The following is a 24,425-nucleotide window of genomic DNA, read 5'->3' on the forward strand; positions in this document are numbered from 1 at the left end:
TATTTTCATTTTAAAAGTTTACTATTTTTCTCATTTAAAAAAAAATTTATTTGTTCTAATTGGTTATAAATGACAGTAGAAGGCATTTTGACACTTTGTACACAAATGGAGCATAACTTCTCATTCCTCTGGTTGTACATGGTCCTGAGTCACACCAGTGGTGTAATCATTCATGTATATAGGGTAACAATGTCTGTCTCATTCTACTGTCCTTCCCATCCTCACTGCCCCACCGCTCCTTTCACTCCGCTCTGCATAATTCAAAGTTCCTTCATTCTTCCCTACTGACCCTCCATTATGGATCAGCATCCACTCATCGGAGAAAACATTCAGCCTTTGGTTTTTTGGGATTGGCTTATTTCACTTTGCATGATACTCTCTAGCTCCAACCATTTACCTGCAAGTGCCATAATTTCATTCTTCTTTAAGGCTAAGTAATTTTCAATTGTGTATATGTACCACATTTTCTTTATTCATTCATCTGTTGATAAACACCCTAGGTTGTTCCATAGTTTAGCTATTGTGAATTGAGCTGCAATAAACATTGATGTGACTGTGTCAATGTAGTATGCTGATTTTTAAGTCTTTTGGGAATAAACCAAGGAGTGGAATAGCTGGGTCAAATGGTTGTTCCATTCTAAGTTTTCTGAGGAATCTCTACACTGCTTTTCAGAGTGGTTGCACCAATCTGCATTCCCATGTACCTTTCTCCACACATCCTCACCAATATTTATTTTTGCTTGTATTCTTGATAATTGCCATTCTGACTAGAGAGAGATGAAGTATTAGAGTAGTTTTGATTTGTACTTCTCTAATTGCAAGAGATGATGAACATTTTTCATATGTTTATTGATTGTATTTATTCTTCTGTGAAGCATATGTTCAATTTCTTAGACCATTTGTTGATTGGGTTATTTGTTTTTATGGTGTTAAGTTTTTTGAATTCTTTATATATCCTGGAGTTTAGTGCTCTGAGGTACATGTGGCAAAGATTTTCTCCCAATCTGTAGGCTCTTTTTTCATGTTATTGATTGTTTCCTTTGCTGAGAAGAAGCTTTTTAGTTTGAATTCATCCCGTTTATTGATTCTTAATTTTACTTCTTATACTTTAGGAGTCTTGTTAAGGAAGGCAGGTCCTACACCAAAACGATGAAGATATGGGCCTACTTTTTCTTCTATTAGGCACAGAGTCTGTGTTCTAGTGCCTAAGTCTTTGATCCACTTTGAGTTGAGTTTTGTGCAGGGTTAGAGATAGAGGTTTAATTTCATTTTGTTATACCTGGATTTCCAGTTTTCCCTGCACTATTCACTGAATAGGCTGTCTTTTCTCCAGTGTTTGTTTTTGGCATCTTTGTCTAGTATGAGATAACTGTGTTTATGCGGGTGTGTCTCTGTGTCTTCTATTTTGTATTATTAGTCTATATGTCTATTTTGGTGCCAATACCATGTCATTTTTGTTAGTGTTGCTCTATAGTGTAGTTTAATGTCTGGTATTGTGATACCTCCTGCTTCACTCTTCTCACTAAGGATTGCCTTGGCTATTCTGGGTATCTTATTTTGCCAAATGAATTTCATGACTGCTTTTTCTAGTTCCATAAAGAATGTCATTGGGATCTGTCTAACACTTTTGGTAGTATGGCAATTTTGTCAATATTAAATTTATCTATCCAAGAACAAAGGGAGATCTTTCCATCTTCTAAGGTCTTTTTTAATTTCTTTCTTTAGTGCTCTGTAGTTTTCATTGTAAAGGCCTTTTTCTTCTTTTGTTAGATTGATTCCCAAGTTTTGGGGTTTTTTTTTTTTGTTTGTTTGTTTTTTGAGGCAATTGTGAATGGGGTAGTTTTCCTAATTTCTCTTACAGTGTTTTCATCACATATATAGATATTCATTTGATTTATAGGTATTGATTTTATATCCTGCTAGTTTGCCAAATTCATTTATGAGTTCTGGAGGTTTTCTGGTGAAATCTTTTGGATCTTCTAAATATAGAATCATATCATCAGCAAATAGTTTGAGTTCTTCTTTTCCTATTTGTATCCCTTTAATTTCTTTAGTTTGTCTAATTTATCTGGCTACAGATTCAAGGCTGATGTTGAATAGAAGTGGTGAAAGAGGGCATCCCTGCCTTGTTCCAATTTTTAGAGGGAATGCTTTCAGGTTTTCTCCATTTAGAATGATGTTGGCCTTGGGTTTAGCATAGACAGCTTTTAAAATATTGAGGTATGTTCCTACTATCCCTAGTTTTTCTAGTGTTTTGAACATGAAGCAGTGTTGTATTTTGTCAGATGCTTTTTCTGCATCTATTGAGATAATAATGATTCTCATCTTTAAGTCTATTGATGTGATGGATTACGTTTATTGATTTCCATATGTTAAACGAACTTGCATCCCTGGGATGAATCCCACTTGATCATTTTGCAGTATCTTTTTAATGTTTTTGTATGATTTGCCAGAATTTTATTGAGAATTTTTGATCTGTATGATCTGTCTATGATCATCAGGGATATTGATCTGAAGTTTTCTTTCCTTGATGTGTGTTTGTCTGGTTTTGGTATCAGGGTGATACTAGTCTCATAGAATGAGTTTGGAAGGGTTCCTTTCTTTTCTATTTCATGGAATAATTTGAGGAGTATTGATGGTAATCCTTCTTTAGAGATTTTATAGAACTTGGCTGAGAATCTGTCTGGTTCTGGGCTTTTTTTTTTTTTTTTTTTATTCATAGGCTTTTGATGGTGTCTTCTATTTCTCATTGTTTGAAATTGATCTGTTTAAATTGTGTATGTCCTCCTGCTTCAATTTAGGTAAATCATATGTCTCTAGAAATTTGTTGATGTCTTTGAGATTTTCTGTTTTATTTGAGTATAAATTTTCAAAGTAGTTTCTAATTATCTTCTAATTATATATTTCAGTAGTGTCTGTCATGATAATTCCTTTTTCATCACAAGTTTTGATAATTTGATTCTTCTCCATCTTTCTCTTTGTTAGTGTGGCTAAGGGTTTATGAATTTTTTTATTTTTTCAAAAAACCAACTTTTTGCTTTGTTAATTTTTTGAATTGTTGAATTGTTTCTTTTGTTTCAATTTCATTGATATCAGCTCTGATTTTAATTATTTCCTGTCTTTGCTTTTGGTGTTGATCTGTTCTTCTTTTTCTAGGACTTTGAAATGTAATATTAGGTCATTTGTTTGTTGACTTTTTATTCTTTTAATGTATGAGTTCAATGCAATGAACTTTCCTCTTAGCACTGCCTTCATAGTGTCCCAGAGATTTTGATGTGTTGTATTAGTGTTCTTATTTACATCTAAGTATTTTTTTACTTCCTGATTTCTTCTGCTATCCATTCAACATTCAATAGCATGCCATTTAGTCTCCAGTTTTTGGAGTAGCTTCTATTTTTTTATTTTATTGCTGATTTCTAGCTTCATTCTGTTATGATGTTAGAATGCAGGGTTTTATTTCTAATTTTTTATATTTGCTAAGAGTTCCTTTGTGGCATAACATATGGTCTATTTTAGAGAAAGAGCTATGTGCAGTTGAGAAGAAAGTGTATTCACTTGATGATATACTCTATGTTCATTAAGTCTGAATCATTGATTATATTATTTAATTCTATAGTTTCTTTATTTAGTTTTTGTTTGGAAGATCTATCCAGGCGTGAGAGAGCTGTGTTAAAGTCACCTAGTATTATTGTGTTGTGGTATATTTGATTCTTGAAATTGAGAAGGGTTTGTTTGATGTACATAGATGCTCCATTATTTGGGGCATAAATATTCATGATTGTTATGTCTTGTTGATGTGTGATTCCCTTAAGTAGTATGAAATGTCCTTCTTTGTCCCTTCTGACTAACTTTGGTTTGAAGTTCACTTTGTCTGATATGAGGATGGAAACCCTTGCTTGTTTATGCAGTCCTTGTGAGTGATATATTTTTTACCAATTGTTCACCTTCGGTCTGTGGATGTCTTTTTCTAGGAGGCGAGTCCTTTGAGGAGAGCATATTGTTGAGTCTTTTTTTTTTTTTTTAATCCAATCTGCTAGTCTGTATCTTTTGATTGATGAGTTTAGGCCATTAACATTCAGAGTTATTATTGAGATATGATTTGTATTCCTGGTCATTTTGTTTTATTTTTGGTTTTTAACTTGACTTAGTTTCTCCTTTGATTGACTATTCCTTTAGTGAAGTCCCTCCCTGTGCTGGTTTTCATTGTATTTTTCATTTCCTCCTAATGGAATATTTTGCTGAGAATGTTTTGTAGTGCAGGCTTTCTAGTTGTGAATTCTTTGAACTTTTGTTTATCATGGAAGGTTTTTATTTCATCTTCAAATCTGAAGCTTAATTTTGTTGGATATAAAACTCTCAATTAGCATCCATTTTCTTTCAGAGCTTGATATATGTTATTCCAAGACCTCTTGGCATTGAGGGACTGGGTTTTGAAATCTGAACTGGTTTCCTCCTATATGTAATTTTATTTTATTTTCTCTCACAGACTTTAAAATCCTATCCTTATTCTTTATGTTAAGTCATTCTTATTACTGCCTTGATGTGGGTCTGCTGTAATTCTGTATATCTGGGATCCAATAAGCCTCTTGTAGTTGATTTTCCATTTCATTCTTTAGATTTGGAAAGTTTTCTGATATTACATCATTGAAAAGATAGTGAATTCCTTTGGTTTGTATCCACACCTTTGTCTATTCTGATAAATCTTAAATATGGTCTTTTCATGTTATCCCATATTTCTTGGAAGTTCTGTTCAAGGTTTCTTACCATCATCCCTGTGCAGTCTACTTTATTTTCAAGAATATATATTTTGTTTTCATTGCCTGAGGTTCTGTCTTATAAGTGGTCTAATCTGTTGGTGATACTTTTCATTGAATTTTTAATTTGATTTATTGTTTCCTTCATTTCAAGGATTTCTCCTTGATTCCTTTTATTATCTCTGTCTCTTTATTGAAGTGATCTTTCACTTCCTGTATTTTATCTCCAATACCATCTTTTATTTCAAAGATCAGTCTAATTGTATTTTCTAAACTCCTTCTCTGTCATTTCTTCTACTGTATTGTCTATGTATTCTATCTTTGAAACATCTTGGTTTGTTTGGTATGTTTTGTTCCCTAGTTTTTTAATGTTGTTTGTGTGTCTTCTCATCTAGCGGTATGATCTGAGGCAATATAGATTCTACCCTGAGACTCATAGTGTCCCTGAAGGCTCCATACTGGCCCATGCAAACCCAGCTGCAATCTGATGGGTCTGAGCTTCAGCTTTCTCAGGCCCTGCCTTCCTGGAGTCCCAAGATCTCAATGTCCTTTCAACTTGCAGAGAGACCACCAGGGATGTGCACACACAGAGAAGTAACCCTGCAAAGAGGCAGCCAGATGGTGGCTACTACCACACCAAGCAGAAAGACCGCAGGTACAACCAGACCTGCGGATATCCCAATATATCTCCAGGCACTGGTCTGTGTCCCCAGATTGAGGTGCCTATGCCCTAAGATGATGGTGGCTGCATGTAACCAAACCTGTGGGTACTGTGACAATGGATTTCCAGGCAACAACCCACAGCAGGCAATCCAATTGCAGTCTACAGTCTAACAGCGGTAGATAGGCAAGTGGATATGGGCTGTGGGTGATGGGTGGGTGAAAGGCAGGCAAGAGGCGGGCAAAAAGGCAAGTGGTGGATGGTAGGTGGTCAGCAAGAGATCTGCACTCAAAAGGCAGGCCATATGCTGGCAGATGGCAGGCAATTCCAGAGGACCAATAGTGGGTAAACTACAGGGGATGTGTTGACAGCAACAACTGCTGAAAAACAGTATTTCCTCAGCTTGAATCCCGGGTCACAAAGCGACAAGGAATGCAGCCTCCCTCTAGTCTGCCATCTTGGATCTCTTCAAATGCTTACTTTAAGAAGCAGAGTATTTCCTCTAGTGCATTACTATTGTAGGGCATCAGATTCATTGACTATCACTGGGCCCTTCACCGAATAGACTCTTATCAAAGCTCTGAAGGGAGTCTTGAACTCTTCAGTTCCCCAGTTAGCTGCCCTAGTGCTGAGGGGAGTTAGGTGGATACACTTTGTGGTGTCATGCCACACTCAAATGAGGACTCCTTTAGACTCCATTTTTACTTCCTTAAAACTCAGCTTTTTTTCCCATGCATTATTAAAATGAAAGCATATAGTATCATGACCAGATGATAATATCATTTAATCTTCAAACCAAAATATAACATCAGAGTATACAAAGTATGAAAAGATAATTTCTTTAAAAAGACATATTAAAATTAGAATGCAATATTAAGGACTTATCCTAATTGATTAGTGGTTGCTATAATACTTGTGTCGCCTAAGTTGTACCTTCATTTACTAAAGTGGTGTGGAAAGTAGAGTCATTGAATGGTGGCACTGAGTGCAAAGTTGCAAATCAATGTCATACTTGTAACTAAATATAATTATGTCATTGTTTCCAAGGCTTGGGAGAATAGCCTTTCTCATCCTTAAGAAAAAGACCAAGATAGATTCAAGAAATAAGATAGAAGGAATAGAAAAGAAATTATAAGTGACCTTCTTGTTTTTGAGGACTGAGTCTATGAGAACAAAGAAAAAGGAGGAGATGTATTTTAAAGAATCTACAGCTCTTTAAAATAAATAAAAACTAAGAATTCTGGAACTTGCATGAAGCATGAAATAATATTATTTATATTTAAAATATTATGGGGTTAAAATAGCTGATGTCTAGGATCATGTGTAGAAAATGTCTTGTGCAGAATGTCTGAGCTCAAACTTCAAAAGACACAAATTAAGATCCTATTAAAAATGTAGTGTCCTGTAATATAAAAGAAGGGGTGGGGTAAGTAAGTGCAGAAACCCATCAACTATCACTGCAGTGAGTTTTTTCCACTTGGATGAATTACTGCTTCTTCAAAGTCAACATATTTATTCAAAACACTCTCAATATCCTGCCCCATTCACCTAGGGTTTGGAGTCTTCTCTTGGTCTTCTCCGTTCCCCACTAACATAAGCAATTATTTAAACCTTATAACCTATGCCTCCTGGACAGTCTCCCCACTTCACTACTTCCACCTGCTGCTGTTACGGACCCGATGATTGGCTCACCAAACGCTGAACTACACATGCACAAATAGGCTTAACCTAAAAACCATCTTGACCACTTGGTGTCACTCTGGGTAGCCCTTCTCAGGTGGGAAATTGATTTGGTTTTACTACCAGTCTTCTCCATTGGAAGAATGAATATAGAATGAGTGGCTCCTGTTTTTCAAGAAAAGGGAATTAACAAGAAGCTTCTGATTGGGAAAGTCTAAAAGGTCTACTTCTCAGTGTGCACCCTAAAAGGTGGCCACACGTGGCAACTGCAGAATTTGGGGCTTATGCCTAGGAGGCCCCATCCCTATTACAATTAATTACTTAAGTTTTTAAGTTAAACTCAGTTCTACTTTCCATTTATGACAGGACACAATTTAACTGATAGTGAAATATTGGGTTGAATGGTGGCCCCAAAACAGATATTTCCATATCCAAATCTCAGGAAAGTGTGAATTGTGACCTTGTATGGAAAAGGGTCTCTGAAGATGGAATTAAGATAAAGGTTTTGAGGCAAGATCACCCTGGATTATCACAATGGACCCTACATTCAATGACAAGTGATATTAGGAGAGCTAGAAGAGATGATTCACACAGCAGAGAATGTCATGAGAAAAAATGGAGGCATTGATTGCAGTGAAGCAAACCCCAAGCCTAGGAAAACCTGGAGCCACGAAAGTCAGAACATGCTTCCCTAGAGCCTTGGAGGGAGTAGGTCCTGGTCAATGTTTTTATTTCTAATTTCTAGACTCCAGAGCTATGAGAATAAATTTTTGTGTAAGCTACCAATTTTTTGGTAATTTGTGCAACCACAGGAAAGACAAATTGACTGGGATGTCATATCATTCAGGAAACCTTCTCTGACCTTCCCTCTAGCCACCGTCCGAAATTGAGTTTTGCTCCCACCTTATATCCCACTGTGTACTGTATGTGATTCTGCCCGACATCATCTCTCACCACCTCCATACCTCCACTGGCCTGCGCGTTTCCTTTTTAGGTCCCTATAATGGCTAATGAGAGCAAACGTGCCATGCTCTTCTGCATATGAATCCCACCACAAGTGTTTGGAACTCAGTGGGCATTTTTTAAAATATTTAAAGGAAGTCATAGAAACATCTTCAGAGCAGCAATATTGTCACATACTGGCAATCCCGTGGAATCTGAAATTACCAGTTTGCCTGAGGCAGTGTGTAAAGCACTGCGGGTTCCATAGCCCAGCTGCTCTTGCCTGGCTGTGGTATCCACTCCCCAGCTTCTGTACTGACTGCTAGCCAACTGTCACCCCTTCTCTGCAGAACTATTTCTTGCTTAAGTAGCCACCTGGCTTGAGCAGTGGGAAATCTCCATGGTGTGGTTTATATTCCAGAGATGCCCCATGAATGAGATCAAGGCTAGACTTGACCCAAGACCTCCTCTTTGTTGATTTAGTTCCTTCTTTTTAATGCTTCCCTTCCTCCCTTAGGATTTTTTTCTGAAAAGTGCTTTTCAGTAAATTATGTACACTGAGATTCCTATCTCTTACACTGTTCCATGAACTGAGATGAGCATTTCTTAATGGAGATGACAAGCTTAACTCCAGTCACCCCTTGATATCTGCTGGGGATTTGTTCCAGACACCCAACTCCCAGCAGATATCAAAATCCATGGATGTTCAAGGTCCCTATATAAAAATGGTGTATTATGTACATATAACCTGCATACATCCTCTCATATATTTTAGTCATCTCTAGATTACCTATAATACTTAATATAATGTAAATGCCTATAAATAGCTGTCATACTGTATTGCTTAGAGAAATCATGGCAAGGAAAAAAGTTCTTATGTGTTCAGTACAGATAGGATATTTTTTTAATCTTTCCAATCTTCAGTTGATTGGATCTGAGGATGAGGTGGACGCAGGGGTAACAGCGGGCATGTGTATATACAGAATGTATGTGTCTTTTAAAAGTGGAGTATGCTATGGGACATGTCCTAGGTGGAACAGCAATATCTCAGTTTTTCACACTCCTGTTTAGTAATGAGATTGAATAAATTCCAAGAGAAAACCAATTTGAATCAGAATCTGCATGGGAGAGTCATTTTGTAGCATAGCCACTCCTTTTCTAGAGGTGTTATTTAAGGTACATGATGCAAAACTCATGAGTGTCCCCTTGAAAGTGTGGGAACAGCCTAATATGAAGCCCCCATTTGAAGTTCTATCAGTGCAGGGTTTTATTTTCTTTCTGTTTTATTCACTGATATATTATAAGCACCTAGGATGGTAGTTGGTACTATATAGACATTCCACAAATTTACTGTTGAATAAAAGAATTTGCTTATATTACCTGGGCCCAGCTGTACACATGCAGACTTGTGACAGTAGAGGGCAGAAGAGAGCTGCTTGAGCTGTAGAAGAAGATCAGGAAGGGTCAGAGCAATTTCAGAAGACTGGCCCCTTGGGAAGTAGGTAATGGATGTTACCAGGAAGGCAAAACTGAAGAGGAACGAAAATTTGAGCAGAAGTCAGGCACTAACTCAAGTCAGGAACTAGGACCCCAGAACAAGCTGATGAAGTCGTGTCTGCTGGACCAGGTGGGAGAACCAGAGAGTGAATTAAGCCAGTTGTTTTTCTCCTAGGAAAGGAGCCTTGAGCTTTAATATGTTACCCATTCCAACAAGATGATGCAAAATCTGTCCATTCATTTTTTTTAAACAATCAGCCCTAAACTTTTTTTAAATCTAGAATTTTGGGGCAATTTCTCAAATCAGGGACTACTTTAAATAAAGCAAATTAATGTGGAAATTTTGCATCATGTAATTTGAAGTCATACATGTCCTTCTCACATCCTCCCCAAAATATGTCTCCCCTGATGCATGAAATTCTCATTTGAGTCACTCCTTGAGGTTAACAATTGTTGCCTCCCAGCAATTCTCTTCCAATATGAAAATAGATGGACTCAGAACATAATTTTTATGATAAATTAATCATCTATTCATTTGTGTGGTGACCATTAAGATACTAGATACTATTGAACTACTAAAGATAAAACAAAGAGTGGCCCTTGCCTTAAGAAGCTCACAAGCTATCACTTCAGCATCCAGGCAGCAGGAGAGAGCCCACTGGCTATGTGGCAGGGACAGAGTAGGAGGGAAGTCACACCAAATTCTGTCCATCTCACAGTTTTTTCCTGTGACCTATTCCAAATACAAGCAGAGACAAGACCAGATATCAAGTAAATCAGAAAATCTAACTGTGTGCTCCCATTCTGTCAGTTTTAAATACTGATAAAGGCATACAAATGAATCCACAGTGGAGGTAAATGCTCTCCTCTGCTTTGATGTCTGAAATACTCTGTGAAGAGTAAAGAGATGTGCTTGAGGGAACTATTGCAGTGTAGTGGAGCACACATAATACAGAATCAATAGGAGGTTTTAAAGCCTCAATCCCTTACTTTCAAGGATCATTATATTGCTACCAATTCACCATTTTACCTTTACAATGTAATAAATAATAAAATATTGCTTCATTCTTTTGTAAGAGAAAGATACGTCTCACTGTCATTTATTATTGATCTGCTGTAATCGTCTTTTACCCTGTTGTTCTCTGAAAAGTATACACCAGACAGAATCCTACAATAAGCAGCTCACTTAAACCAACAATACTTCTCTATCCCCACCAATCTGCAGGAAAAAGTAAGAAAGTTTTCTCTTTTTTTTACACAGTAATCTGTAAAATCCATTAGCATAGTTTCTGAGTTATGACAGAATACAGGAATAGTTGTTTCATCTCTTTATTTCTATTTTCTGTGATAAGAGTTTTATGTACTTCCTTTAATAAAAAGTTTTTTAAACACTGTAATTTTAAATTAATTTCATGTCATTTAAGCATTATTATGCTATTATATATCTGAAAATAAAATCATATAGAGTTCTACCACAAATCTATGCAAAAGCCATAAACAGAGCTCCACGTTAAATTCATCTCTTATTTCAATTACTTTTCCTCTTAAATCTTTTTCTTTTGTTAAAAAAAAATGAAAAGTAACGAAATGAGCATTTGGTATATACATACTGGCCCAGTCAGGCCTTTGGGAATTGAACTTCCTAATCCACTCTCCAGCAATTTTTAATTGGAATTTCATCAGTGGCTGCTTACATAGTAATCTGGTTTCCCTATGATAATGTTAGTCCTACTTTGTCATACTTTATGCTAGGGATTTGGGTTAAGGCCTTGAAAAGCAGCATTATAGTACTTCAATTTGCTGTTTCTTAATCAGGCTAGTTTTTCTCTACCCAATAAAATATATGGTCCAAAAAATGGCATTTGGTTTAGAAATTATCCTTGTCTTGTAATAATATTTGAATTTGCCTTCAAAATAAATAGATTATCAGATACTAATAGAGTTATAGGATTTGGGAATCAAATGGGACCCTAAGGACCATCTCCAATTCCAGAAAGGAATTTCAACAAGTGAAGTGATTTACCCAATGATAATCGTCTAACTGGTTAAAAAATTGATGTTAAAATCTCTTTCCATAACATCTCATGCCCAAAACAAGTCTCTTGCCAACTCAACATCTACTTACAAAAAGTACAACTTGAAGTAGTCATTACATATTTGCGTTTTTTTCTATCAACAATTAAGAACTCTTTCAAGTACTACGTTGAAAATAAAACTGAAAAGAAAAATATATTTGAAATTGAGATCTTTGTATCTACTATCTCAAAATTTTGCTGTTGGTTGTTGAAGTGATCCACAAGTGCTCTGAACTGTCAAAATTCATTAATAGGTATTTATAATAATCTCAAAAAAATTTTATCCTTGAGGGACAGTAGATTGTTTCCAGAATCTTACTTTTGTGGTACTTGATTCATACTTAAGACACTAAATTTGTTTTCTTAGTTTAATCCATTTGTAATGATAAAAAAAAAATTACTAACTAATTTTCTTAGTACTTAGTTTGTACTTTTCAGTACATATTTCCATAAAACCAAGACTTTCTCAGTTTTCTCAAAAACACTAAGTACCTAGCAATATTCTCATATAATTAAGTCAGTTCATTTCAAGTTAAATGAGTTAAAAAATAATTTTCTATAGTCTGGGTCAGAACCTGGCAATAAGAAAATTAAGGCAAAATCAGTCTTTAGTTTCTTTCTACCTAAAAATAGCCAGTAAGTGGTTGGATACAAAACCCAGAAGGGCAGGGATAACTCTGGGTTGTTGACAAAGAAGTGAAAGTCACCAGCACCTCGACAGTACTTTTCTAGGCTCCTTACATCTTACAGCTTAGTTATCCCTTAATCCACTTGTGCTGCTATAACACAATACCTGAGACTAATTAATTTATTTCTCAAAGTGCTTGAGGCTAGGAAGTCCAAGATCAAGGAGCCAACCGGTTTGGTGTCAGTAAAAGGCCAGTCTTCATTTCCAGCATGATGCCTTTACTGCTGCCTTCTCTGGATGGGAGAAATGCTGTTCCTCACACAGCAGAAGAGCCAAAGAAAGAGAACTCACTTCCACAAGCCATTTTTATAAAGACATCAATCCATTCAAGAGAACAACTTCATGACCTAAACGTCTCCCAGTAGACCCAGCCTCCCAACACTGTGGCATTGGGGATTACGTTTCCAATAAATGCATTTTGGAAGGAACCGATTCAAACCATGGCATTCCCCAGAATTGAAATTCTCAATTGTATTTCTGAACTTGCACCCAGATAAAGAAAGAAAGCAAGAGAATAATATCACATGGAAGTTATTTTTAGGTGCTGATAGCATGTACCACTTCTTTCTTTACTCCATAGATGAGAAGTCAATAATAAAGTCCACATAACTGTAAGGGAATACAGGAAAGACTAAATGAAATTTGATTTGGTGAACCCATACCACACAGGTAAAGAAGTATAGATGACTTGAGAAATTTATCCATCAAGTGGTAGAGAAAAGGGGCATAAAAGAGAAGCCAGTATCCACTTTTTTGTATATTTAATTGGCTTTTTTTTTTAACTAAAATTGTTCTCACAGACACAAAAGAGGACCACTTAACTACTGAATTAAGAATCATCACTTTAAAACAAAGGAATCATATTTTGTCTTCTAAAGATGCATTTGGCTTTTGTCCAAAAAGTCTACAAAGAATTCCAAGAGATTTAACCTATTGGTATATATCATAACCATTTTTCTGTGGAGGGCTCATTATGAAGATAGTTATGTAAGTATGGTATCCTATTGAAATTTGGACTCAAAATGTTCAAATTTGAATTCAATATTCCTACCTTTTACCCTTTCAATCCTTGCACCCAACAATTCCAAGCTTCTTTTTTATATGCAATGTCCTGGCTTACAGTCGTACTAAGATACCCAACACAGGCAATCTGAGAAGCATTTTTACCCAATAATCTTTACTCAGAAAGTCCTTAGGTCTTGACCATTGTTTCTCACAAGTATGTCCTAAATTCATGCCTTCTTTCCTATTTTCTTAGCTAGCACATTAGCTCAAGCCTCCAGTATTCCCTATATAGCTATTGTAATCACTTCTAATTGTTTTCCTGACTTCTGTCCTTATCTGTTCCTCGTCTATCTCTGTTCTCCACACTGTTCTCAGAGTAATATTTAGGTAATAGAACTTGATTCTTAACTCCTAAAGTATGTTCTAGTTCCTAGGCAACCCCAACTGCTTAGCATTTCTGCTAATTCCATTCCCTTTTTTCCTGATGACAGTATTTATAATTAATAGATTGTGAAATAAAATCCTTCCTTTATCAACATGGCTTTGTTGCAAAACTTCATGATCTGGACTCTGCCCACCTCTCACCCCCATCTTTCTACATTCAAGCACAATCTTTTCTATTCTTAAATAATCATCCAAGTTTTCAGAAGTCTTTCGTGCGGTGAGGACTTGCCAAGTGCTGTTTTCCAACTTATTGAAGTGCAATTGCCACCATGTCTACCTAGAACCCTCTGGGACCCACCATAGCTTTTATCTTGGAGTGCTAACTCTGGGCTCCACCCTTTACATGCCTCCAATACAGTTTTTAACATGTTGTATTCACTTATCTACTTCACTATTTCTCTTCAGTTTAAGATACTTTGGGTTTCAAGTAACCAAAAACTTCTGATTTAACTAGTTTAAAATTAATTGAAAAATCAATCGTCTCATAAACAAGAAATTATTTTACAAAGTGGTTCCAGATTGTATTCTTGCAGTAGCTCACTGATTTTTGTCATTTCCTGGTTTTTATCCATCTTTCTGCTGTGCTATCCTCTGTTTGGACTTGCCTTTAGTCCAGTCCCCATTATTGCTACAAGACTACCACAGCAGGTACCGCAGCCACGTAGGACACCATGAAGCAGAAGTACAAGTGATGGCCCTTCTTTTCCAAGAAAAATTTCCCATAAACCCTGTAGCAGAGCAAACTTCTCATGTCATCCTGAATCAATCGCTTGATCCAAGGACCATCAGGTGAGTCAGGTTACCTGTTTGATTAGAATATTCAGAATTTACACAGAAACCAGTTGGCTTCCCTGAAGGTTTTGCAATCTGAACAAAATGAAATTCATTTTGCTGATGAGAAGAGGATAGGTTCAGTACTGGCAAACACTCTATGCCTCTTCTAGAGGGGAGGCTAGGTCTATACTGTCAAGGCCTAACACAGAAGGAACATTGCATATAATCCATAGGGTAGGGATCAATACCTCTCTGTTAAAAGAATTTTAAAAATCACAACATACACTTGCACCACCTGTCGGTTGACTGACCTCAGACCCTGTGCCCAAAACAGCGGCAATCAGGACACTCCTTTCATCCTAGCTGCCCTGCATTGGCCTTGGTATTCTGATAATTGTTTTTGCTCTTTTAAAAAAATAAAATAAGACCCAGCCAGTACAATGGCACAAACCTGTAATCCCAGCATCTCAGGATGCTGAGGCAGGAGGATCACAAGTTCAAAGTCAGCCTCAGCAACTTAGTGAGACTCTGCCCCAAAATAAAAATTTAAAAAAGGCTGAGAATGTGGCTCAGCAGTTAAGTGCCTCTGGGTTCAATACCTGGTATCAAACAAACAGAACAAAACACCAAACTCATTAGCTCTCTGGAATAGGAGGAAGTTGAATTAAATGACTTAAATAATAACACGTTCTACAAAAATGTTTTTAGAGGTGTCAAGGCTACACTGACCACATCCAGTGCAGGGTGCTTTCACTGATTTCACTGCACCATGTCTTAAAACCCGAATCTAAAGTGAAGGGTGACATTTGTGATTTGGCAAGAAGTGTTTTCTGTGGAGTCCTGCTGAGCATCCGCTTACCATCTTTTGAAATATCATTTTCATACTAAGACTGTGAACATTGGGGAATTACTGAAGAGCTTCTGGTTTTTCCTGGCTCCTCTATTTGTTTTTGTTTTTCTGAGCCATGAAGACTTTGAGTTCATGGTGGTTTGTCAATGAGTAAGTCCTTTATTTTTATTTTCTATTTTGACTTTTATCTTTGGTAATATAAGGATCACTGTCTGAAAATGTTGGAGTTTTTCTTGCCTTTCTCCCAATTTAATTTTCTATCTCATTTGCATACAACTGATGTAGACATTAGACCAGGCCACTTTCTTAGTCTTTGTCTGAAGAACTTTATATGCATTGCTTTTGTTGCATTGAAACCCAAACTTGGGTATTCTAATCAAATACTTGTCATGTTTAATAACTTGGAATTCTTGTGCTTCTTTTGGTATATATGATTCATTTTTGACCAATGAAGAATGAACAGCTTGCACAAACAGTGACTTGTCTTCTGGATTGACGGCCTGAGGCACTCATTGATTTTACAGTATGTCAGATGGCTGTATCTTGCTTGCATGTAGTCATCTGAAACTGGTAATTGCAAAAGTCCTAATGTGTATATTGCTTTCCTTATTAAATCAGGCACTGTGTACTTATATCTCCTAAAGTGTTCTAAATGTCCTTAATTTGCCAAAATTCAAATTCTATTGTTTTCTTCCAAGTAAAATTTTACCATTATTTTTAAAAAGGCTATTGCTCAATAAACCATTGACCTAAATTAATTGATGACTGAAAACTTTAACAAGACAGTCTATAGCTTTAGTTGCAAGATGTCGGGTAGCTGCACAAGTAAATCAGAAGACTTCAGCAAACAGAGGCAGGAGAGTACCTAGGAAATGTACTTAAGAAAGAAAGCATTGCATTATGTTTGTTATTCATTCTTTCATCACCTCTCTATCCTTCAAGTTTTCATTGAAACTTGAATACTGCAAAAGATATAACAATAACCAAAAACATAATATGATGGTAAGAGAACAAGTTTCAAAGAACAAAATTTAGTTAGCAATTCCTACTCAAGCCTCTACTTGCTGTGTGGTCTTAAGAATAGTTACTTAGCATCTCCGATCATGAATTTCATTATCTGTAAAAGAAATATAAGTATATATTGTTAAAATTAATTGAATATATGTAGTGTGTGGGTGTGTGTGTGTGTGTGTGTGTGTGTCCTTTGCATTTTTGAGTCATCTAGAAGGAATAAAAAGTATTGCCAAAATTCCAGTTCACATGCTTAAGTCACAAATTAATAATTTCAGATCTTAGATTCCTGACATTTGACTCCTTGCTCTTACTACTGCTCTTTCTTTGCCTTATCCTTGTGAATTTGTAATTAAAGTTCAGTAACAAAATTTGCAATGGGTAAAAGTGAGAATAGAAAAAAAAAAAAATCACTGTATAAACAAACGTCTTTTTTGACCCGTGAAGAAAAGTACCTTGAAACATTCCAAGTGTCAGAACAAGTTGGGAATATGTGTGTCATTTAGTGTTGAAGAGATTTAACAGACAGGGAAATCAAGCAGCATCCACAGACTGCTTGTTGATACATGTTTTCACATTTCAACAGCCAGCATCTATCTCACATCACTCATCTGCCTGCTAGCACAATACAGAAGGCGAAAATGTGAGCCAAAATTTTCATCAATTCCTTGGTTCTTTCAAAGGGTTGTGACTGAATCACAATGGTGAAAATTATACTCACTGAATTGGGAACTTAAAAAGAAAGGGACTTGAAGAACTGCTTACAACAGTGTGAAAACAGATCACTCAAGGGTTTCTGCCCTTCCCACATTGGGAAACACTGCAGCAAAGACCACTGGAGACAAGGCAGGGGTCCCTTAAACACCTCCTGGAGTGAGGAGACAGTGCAACTGGAGGCCATCTTGGATCTTCCATTACTTAGTCACATCTTGAAGCCTTTAATGATCTATTCACCTGGTGCTAAATGTTTGTAATAAGCCTTATTACTGAACATGTGACTAAAGTGGGATCATTTGTTCTTGAGGCATAATAACATCATTGGTGCCTGTCTCACTTTCAGGGTCATAGTTAGCAGTTCCTTCCAAATGGACAATTTGTTGATGATAAGTGCAGATTGGATGTTACTCTTTTTCTTTTAAAGATTCCTAGCAATGACTTAAGAATGTCCTTAAGAAGTCACTCGTTAATGCTAGCTAGACAGTAAAGTTAAATTCAGTTGGTGCTTCAACGTCTGGATGACACTGTATTCAACACTTTGGGGTGTTTATGTAGAAACATCTGGTGATTTCAGCAGGATACCTCAAATTTTTCTGGTCCTGGAAAATTTGCCAAATTTACCTGAGCCTCTATGTCCTCATCTGCAAAACAAGAGGAAGAATACCTGCCAAAACTATCTAGCATTGCAACCGACACTTTGTTACCCAATAAAGAAATGTTGAATTAATCAATAATTAAAGAATTGAGATATCTTTGAGGATGAAATCACATAAAGCTATGTAATACGTCTTTTATAACTCCCAAGTCTCAACAAACATCATTTCTTCCTCTATTTTTCATCACTTCACTTTTCCTTTTTCCTTTCTAATCAAATGATAATGCTTTATTTGTTGGAAGATAGTTTGAAAATGTTTTGATTATCTTTCTAGACTGAAGCATTTTATCAGGGCATGTATCTGGATATCTGTGGTCTAGTTCACATACTTTTCATGGCATCTAAACATAACTGGGAAAACCATGTAAGTGGGAAACCTTCTGAAACACTATCCACATCTTACCACCTTTCTGGATATTTTCAATTCTAAATGCGTAGATCAGCTAAAAATTCTAGCTTCAAGAACTCTTGACATTCTTTTTTACCAATAACTTACTCCTTCAACAACTCCTGTCCATGGATGCATATTAAATCATGTCATGTCATCTGTAGAAATAGCTTCTCATATGAAGTTTTAAACTCAGAAGATCTAATGCATTTTCTTTTTTCTTTTTTTTTTTTTTTTTTTTTTTTTTTTTTTTACCTTCTGCCTGTTCTTCAGGGTCAACAGACCAATTTCTCTTAACTTCCTACCAACTTTCCTAGCCATTTAGGCACCTGGGTTAATTTCTTTGATCACCTTTTGAATCTAACACATCAATTGTAAAATGACTCAAGAATTGGTACCTTCCTTTCCATCTACACTAAAGCTCTAACCCAGGCCATCTTTGTTTAATTACTGCTAGTGAACTGTCTTCCCATTATGAGTTTCTATCAATACCACTTTTCCTCCATATTGCTTGAGAACTAAAAAGTAATTCTGCAATGCCTGTGGATAAAGATCAAATTCACTAGTCCTATTCTGCAATTTAGACCCAGAGGATATATTTTATTTTATTATCAACTGGTTCGAAAGCAACCAGTGTGTTTTTAACATATGAAAATGTTGTTACTCTCTTAACTCATAGGGCAATAATTAATAGTTTAGGATCCATATCACTGCATCTGGATGAAAACCTGGTTCTATTTACTAGATGTCTGACTTTAAGCAAGGTACTAAAGTTTTCTGAGATCTATTTTCCTCAAATATTAAAACTGCAAGAAGAATCATATTATGTTCAGAGAGTTGTTGTGAGAATAAAAGTAACATGTAACTATGGACAGCCATGTGATAAAGCAAACCCAAGTAGGAGTCAGGTTGATATCTGTAGGAATTGTGAATGTTGTAGTCCTGTTCCATGAGAAGAACTCATCACTTAACAAATATTTCTTGAGCATCTTCCATAAGGCAGCCCATGTTGCTATCTTCAGGTAAGGCAATGGTAAGACAGATAGGAACCCCAGCCCTTCCCTTTGCAGATTTTAAGAGAAGTAATATATATTCTTGCAAGACAATAATAAGCGCTAGGGAGAAAATAAAGCAAGTAGGAGAAATAAAGGGCATGAGGCTGAGAGAATTGTAAGGTTAAGACAGGATGAAAATGAAAGCCTTATTAAAAGGTAGTGTTTGAAAAAAGACTTGAATGAAGTGAGAAAGTGAAGCACAGATGATCTGGGAGGTTAACAGGAAGAGAAAATAGCACATGTAAAAGAGTTGGCTTGGATTCTGGAGATCTTAGAGGGAAATGAGGCCAGTGTGGCTGGAACAATTTAAGCAAAGGAAAGAGTAGTAGCAAATGATATCAAGGGTAAAGTGTGAAGGGGAGAAGAATAGGTCATGTAAAAATTCCCAGGCTACTATTTAGAGTATTGGCTCTAATACAAATGAGATGGAAAGACATTAGAAAAGACAAAAGACAAAGTTTGGCTTATATTTTAGCAAAATCAATCAATCCAGTCACTGTGTTGAAATTGACTGCAAAAGAGAAATGGCAGGAACAGGAAAACCAATTAGAAAATTAATGTACTAATCCAAAGATACTGACTCAGACCAGGATGCAGAAGTAGAAGGAGTGCAAAATGTTTGATTTCTGGATATAATTTGAATATGCCAACAGAATTCTCTGATGGATTGGGTAAAACAATAGGGAAGTAATAAAATGAGGGTATCCAGGATTTTGCCTGAACAACTGAAAGAATAGTTCATAGAGTGCACGTTTCTAAGTAAATAGATGCATCAAGAGATCAGTTCAAATCTAATGAAGTTGAGATAACTACTATACATCTGCTTCTGGACTAGAGTTGAAGATGAGGGAATTATGAAAATATAGATGAAGTTTAAAGTTATAAGAATAGATTCAGGCACAGGAGAATAAGGATGGATAGAAAGGTAAGGAAGTTCAAGTTAGTGGTCATCCGACCTATAAAAGTCAAAATCTGGCAGTAACAGAAAAAACAATGAAAAGAAGCAATTGGAGATGTAAATGGTAAACCAGGTGAGGTTGGAATCCCACAAGACTAAATAAAGTGTATTTAAAAAAGGAAGTGTGTCCAATTTTGTGAAATGCTCCTGATAGGATCAGTAGACCTGAAACATGGTAGCAACAGGAAGGTTATGGGAGGTTATCAGGGAAGCTGGCTCAGTGGACTGGAGGAACGGATCCTGAAAGGAACAGACCCAAAAGGAAAGGAACAGTATCAAGGACAATGATTAAATGAGTTTTGCTTGGAAAGGAAGGAGAGTATTGGGGCAGTGACTGAAGAGGGAAGTGGGATCAGGAAAGGAGTATTGTTTTAGGTATTAGAAACAGAAAAGCTTTTCTTAATATATTCATTTTTCACTACCTTTGAGTAATGGTACTGACTGGGAATGGTAGCACAAGAGGTAGAGAGTGCATAAATAATAATTGGAGAAAATGAGGAGTGGATGGGACTAGGCAGGGGTGCTCAGGTTGTGGTGTCTGCTTGTGGAGTGAAGGAAGCAAGGTCATTTTTGATGGCTGGGTCTGTTTATTTTCTATATGCAACAAATTCAAAATCATTTACAGTAACAGGGAAGGCCAAGATTTTCCAATGTGACCACAAAGGACAAATCAGTAGAGCAAATGATAAAGAGAAAATAAGAGCACCATAAAGGTGTGTGAAAGGCAGCAGTACACTCCAGACACCCATGTGCCAAGAGCAGCAGTGCGGATCATTCTATTTAAACCCCTGATTTAACTGTTCTTTAAGCTTTGTTTTCTTTTAATCTCCTATTTCTATCTATGCATTTTATTATTCAAATGAAGCTATAAAAATGTAAAACTTTAAATAAACATAATTTTAATTCAGTAGTGGGACTGAATACCAGGTTTTATTAAGAAGATAAATTGACCGTGTATCATTAGCATTTAAGATCTGTACTGTAGTACTATAGTCATTTAAGAACATCAGATCAAAATTTAATGTACCAATTTTTGTATATTGTTGTGTTTAAGTGAAATGTATATAACAATGAATGGTAACCATTGCTCTGTTTTAACTGACAGTATTACCCCAAAAGAAGTATGAGTAGTAGATGCATCCATCTCACTAAGAGACACTTGGAAGTTTTCCTGGGTGTAGATTACTATGAAATATGCAGTGGACCATTTTTAAGATATAAGTACTGTTGTCTGCTTTGGTGTGAATGTTGAGTGTTCCGCAAAGGCACAAGTGTTAGTGTCTTGGTCCCGGCTTGGTGCCATTGGGAAATGGTAGAAATGGGAGGAAGTTAGGTCATTGGGAGTATGCCCCTAAGAGGACTGTGGGACCCTGGTCTCTTCCTCTCTCTCTTTGTTCTCCATTTCACCATGAAGTGAGCAATGTTGATCCATCGCACACTCACTCCATGAGGTACTTCATTGCCACAGGCCCAGAAGCAATGGAGCCAACCAATCATGGACTAGAACCTCTAAAACCTAGCGAAAATCAACCTAATCTCTTTATATCTAGACTCTGTTTGGTATAATTATAACAATAGGAAGTTAACTTATACATTGCCTGTCTTCAAAATGGATATTCTTTCTTAGAAGAATAAGAAAAATATAAATAGTAATTAAATCTACAGCAACTGAACAACATTTATAATGTAATATTGCAATAATTATAATTTCAGTAACCTTAAAGGAAAATAAAGTTAAAATGTCTTTAGTGTTAGATTTGTTGCCCTGCATTCTTGGAAGAGAGGTTTTGAGACAGCATTTTTAAGAGGTGATGGCTAAAGGTAAGCTCAGAAGATTCCAAGGTCAAGCTTAGACAAAGCTACAAAGGCAGAAATGAAAATAAATTGCCAGAATAAGTTTAATAAGTTTCCTTAGCAGGGCTCACAATAAAAATAAATAACAGAAAAAGTACCAACCTAGAATGTTAGAACTCTTCTGATATTACTAACCCCATTTGTAGTTGAATAAACTATTTGGGAATACTTCTTTTAAAGTGATAGGAAAAGTTATATGTATTTTTGTGCCTACCATTTCCTTTTTTACAATCTTTTTCCCTTTTAAAAGAAATTTTACTGGTGCATTTTACTTATACATGATGGCAGGATTCATTATGACACATTTATATGTGCACTGATATATTGATCAACTTCATTCCCCTTTTCTTCCTCTTTTTTTCCCTTTTTCTTTCTCTTGATCCCCTTGCTCTAGTCTACCAATCTCCTTTCTATTTCCATGAGATCCCATTTTTTAATTTTTTTCTCTCTTTCACATATGAGAGAAAACATATGACTCTTGACTTTCTGCGTCTGACTTATTTCACTTCCCACAATGCTCTCCAGTTCCATCCATTTTCCTACACGTGACATAATTTTGTTCTTCATATTACCACATTCTGTATATTGCCACATCTTCTTTATCCATTCATCTGTTAACAGATGCCTAGTGTTTTAATCAACATTTTTTTTCACCATGACCAAAAGACCTGAGTAGAATGATTAGAGGAAAAGTTTATTTGATTCGTGATTTCAGAAGTCTCAATCTATAGATGGTGAACCTCATGGCTCTGGACCCAAGGAGAAGCAAAACATCACATTCTCAATATTGTAGAGGAGGAATGCAGTTCAGTACCTGGAAGAAGAGAGACCTATAGTCACCAAAAACAAAATATAAACCTCAAAGTCATGTCCCCAGTGACCTCCCTCCTCCAGTCACATTCTACCTGCTTATGGGTACCTCCCAGTTAATCCATATCAGTGGATTAATTTGCTGATTAGGTTAAGGCTCTTATATGCCAATCATTTTAGATCTGAAAATTCTTGCATTGTCTAACACATGAGTTGTTGGGGAGTACCACGTATCTAAACCACAACACCTAGTGCCTACCATTTTCAAATAGATCTGAGTTAGAGCTGAACCATTAAGGTTACAAGTTCCTTTGTATAGTCATTTATTTTATTCCAGAATGACTACCTGGAATCTATACTGGTCTTACAAATTAAGTAGTAGAATTAGGATTCAGACATCAACAGAATAACCTTTTACCATGTAACTCTCTGTGTATATGTGTCCATAAATAACTTCTCTTAAGCAAAAAGGAAATATTTGTTGTTTTTATATGCTACTAAGAGTTGCAGAATGCTTCTGTTCATTTTACAGCACATAGTACATTTAAAAAAACATTTTTTTGTTCTGTTGTTTCCAGGTTTAGAAAAATTTCCAAAGAACATAACATTTATCCTTCAGTTTTTCTGTAATCATTGAAAAGTTCTTATATAGATATCAGTGCAAACACTATTGTCAAAAGTTGAAATTTTAGTTAAAATACAAAGAAAAGAGCAGAATGGGAAGAATTGACAAAAAATCATTTCATGGCATATGTGATACAGTTATTATCATAAGAAAATGGAGAATTGCTAAATCAAAATGTATAACGCTGCTGTCTATCCCTGACTACCATTCAGTAATTTTAATAATTGTCATATAGGTCATCTCTAATTTTAGATATAAGGGGAAGCTAAGGATTCCCTTAAAACTAGATAAAAAAGATTTTTATAGAAAGCAATCTAGAGTGTAATGACCTTCTTCTTGCCAACCAAGAGCTATTTACACAGTTGCCACTTCAGCATTCCCAATCCGTGAAGCATTATATAACTATGCAAATACTGAAGGCCTGACTCCTCTTCGTAACTCTCATATATATTCAATGAATTCATTTCATAAGAAACAAATACTGGCATTCTTTTTGTCCATCAGAGGATGCCACAGCACTATTCTCTGGTAAAATAAACATGTAAATGAATCAGTGAATATAAACGTTCCCATTCCAGTAAAATCTATATACCTACAAACACATTGCAAGCCCTCCATACTATTAAGTATGACATGCAATCTCTCCTCCGGAGTGACCGCCCCATCTCTGCTTCCTCAGTTCATTCTCCAGTAATTTCATCCGTAGTGTAGACTTTTACTTGAACAACTTCAATCTCAAGAATTTCCAAGTCTGCCAAAGTCATGTATCACATTTCATCTTTATGTTTTTAGTCTTGTATGTAGGCCTGCATCTTATGAATTCTTACACTTAGCCTCATACATTTAGCAAATGCTCATCAGTATTTTTGTTGAGCTGGGGCTGTAAAATTAGACCACAAGTTTGATTCTATTTTTGACATTTGCTTGCTGTACAGTCTTGAATTATCTGAACTTCAGTATCCACAGTGTAGAATGGGGGTTA

At 36.1% G+C, this 24,425-nt stretch overlaps 1 protein-coding gene across 1 annotated transcript in view; it reads left to right on the forward strand.

Annotated features, from left to right (window-relative positions):
• The window catches only part of PIK3C2G (phosphatidylinositol-4-phosphate 3-kinase catalytic subunit type 2 gamma), a 376,626-nt gene that overhangs the window by 163,944 nt on the left and 188,257 nt on the right, over positions 1–24,425 (forward strand).

The sequence above is a fragment of the Sciurus vulgaris genome (assembly GCF_902686455.1).
Source record: "Sciurus vulgaris genome assembly, chromosome: 5".
In the NCBI taxonomy this organism is placed as follows: domain Eukaryota; kingdom Metazoa; phylum Chordata; class Mammalia; order Rodentia; family Sciuridae; genus Sciurus; species Sciurus vulgaris.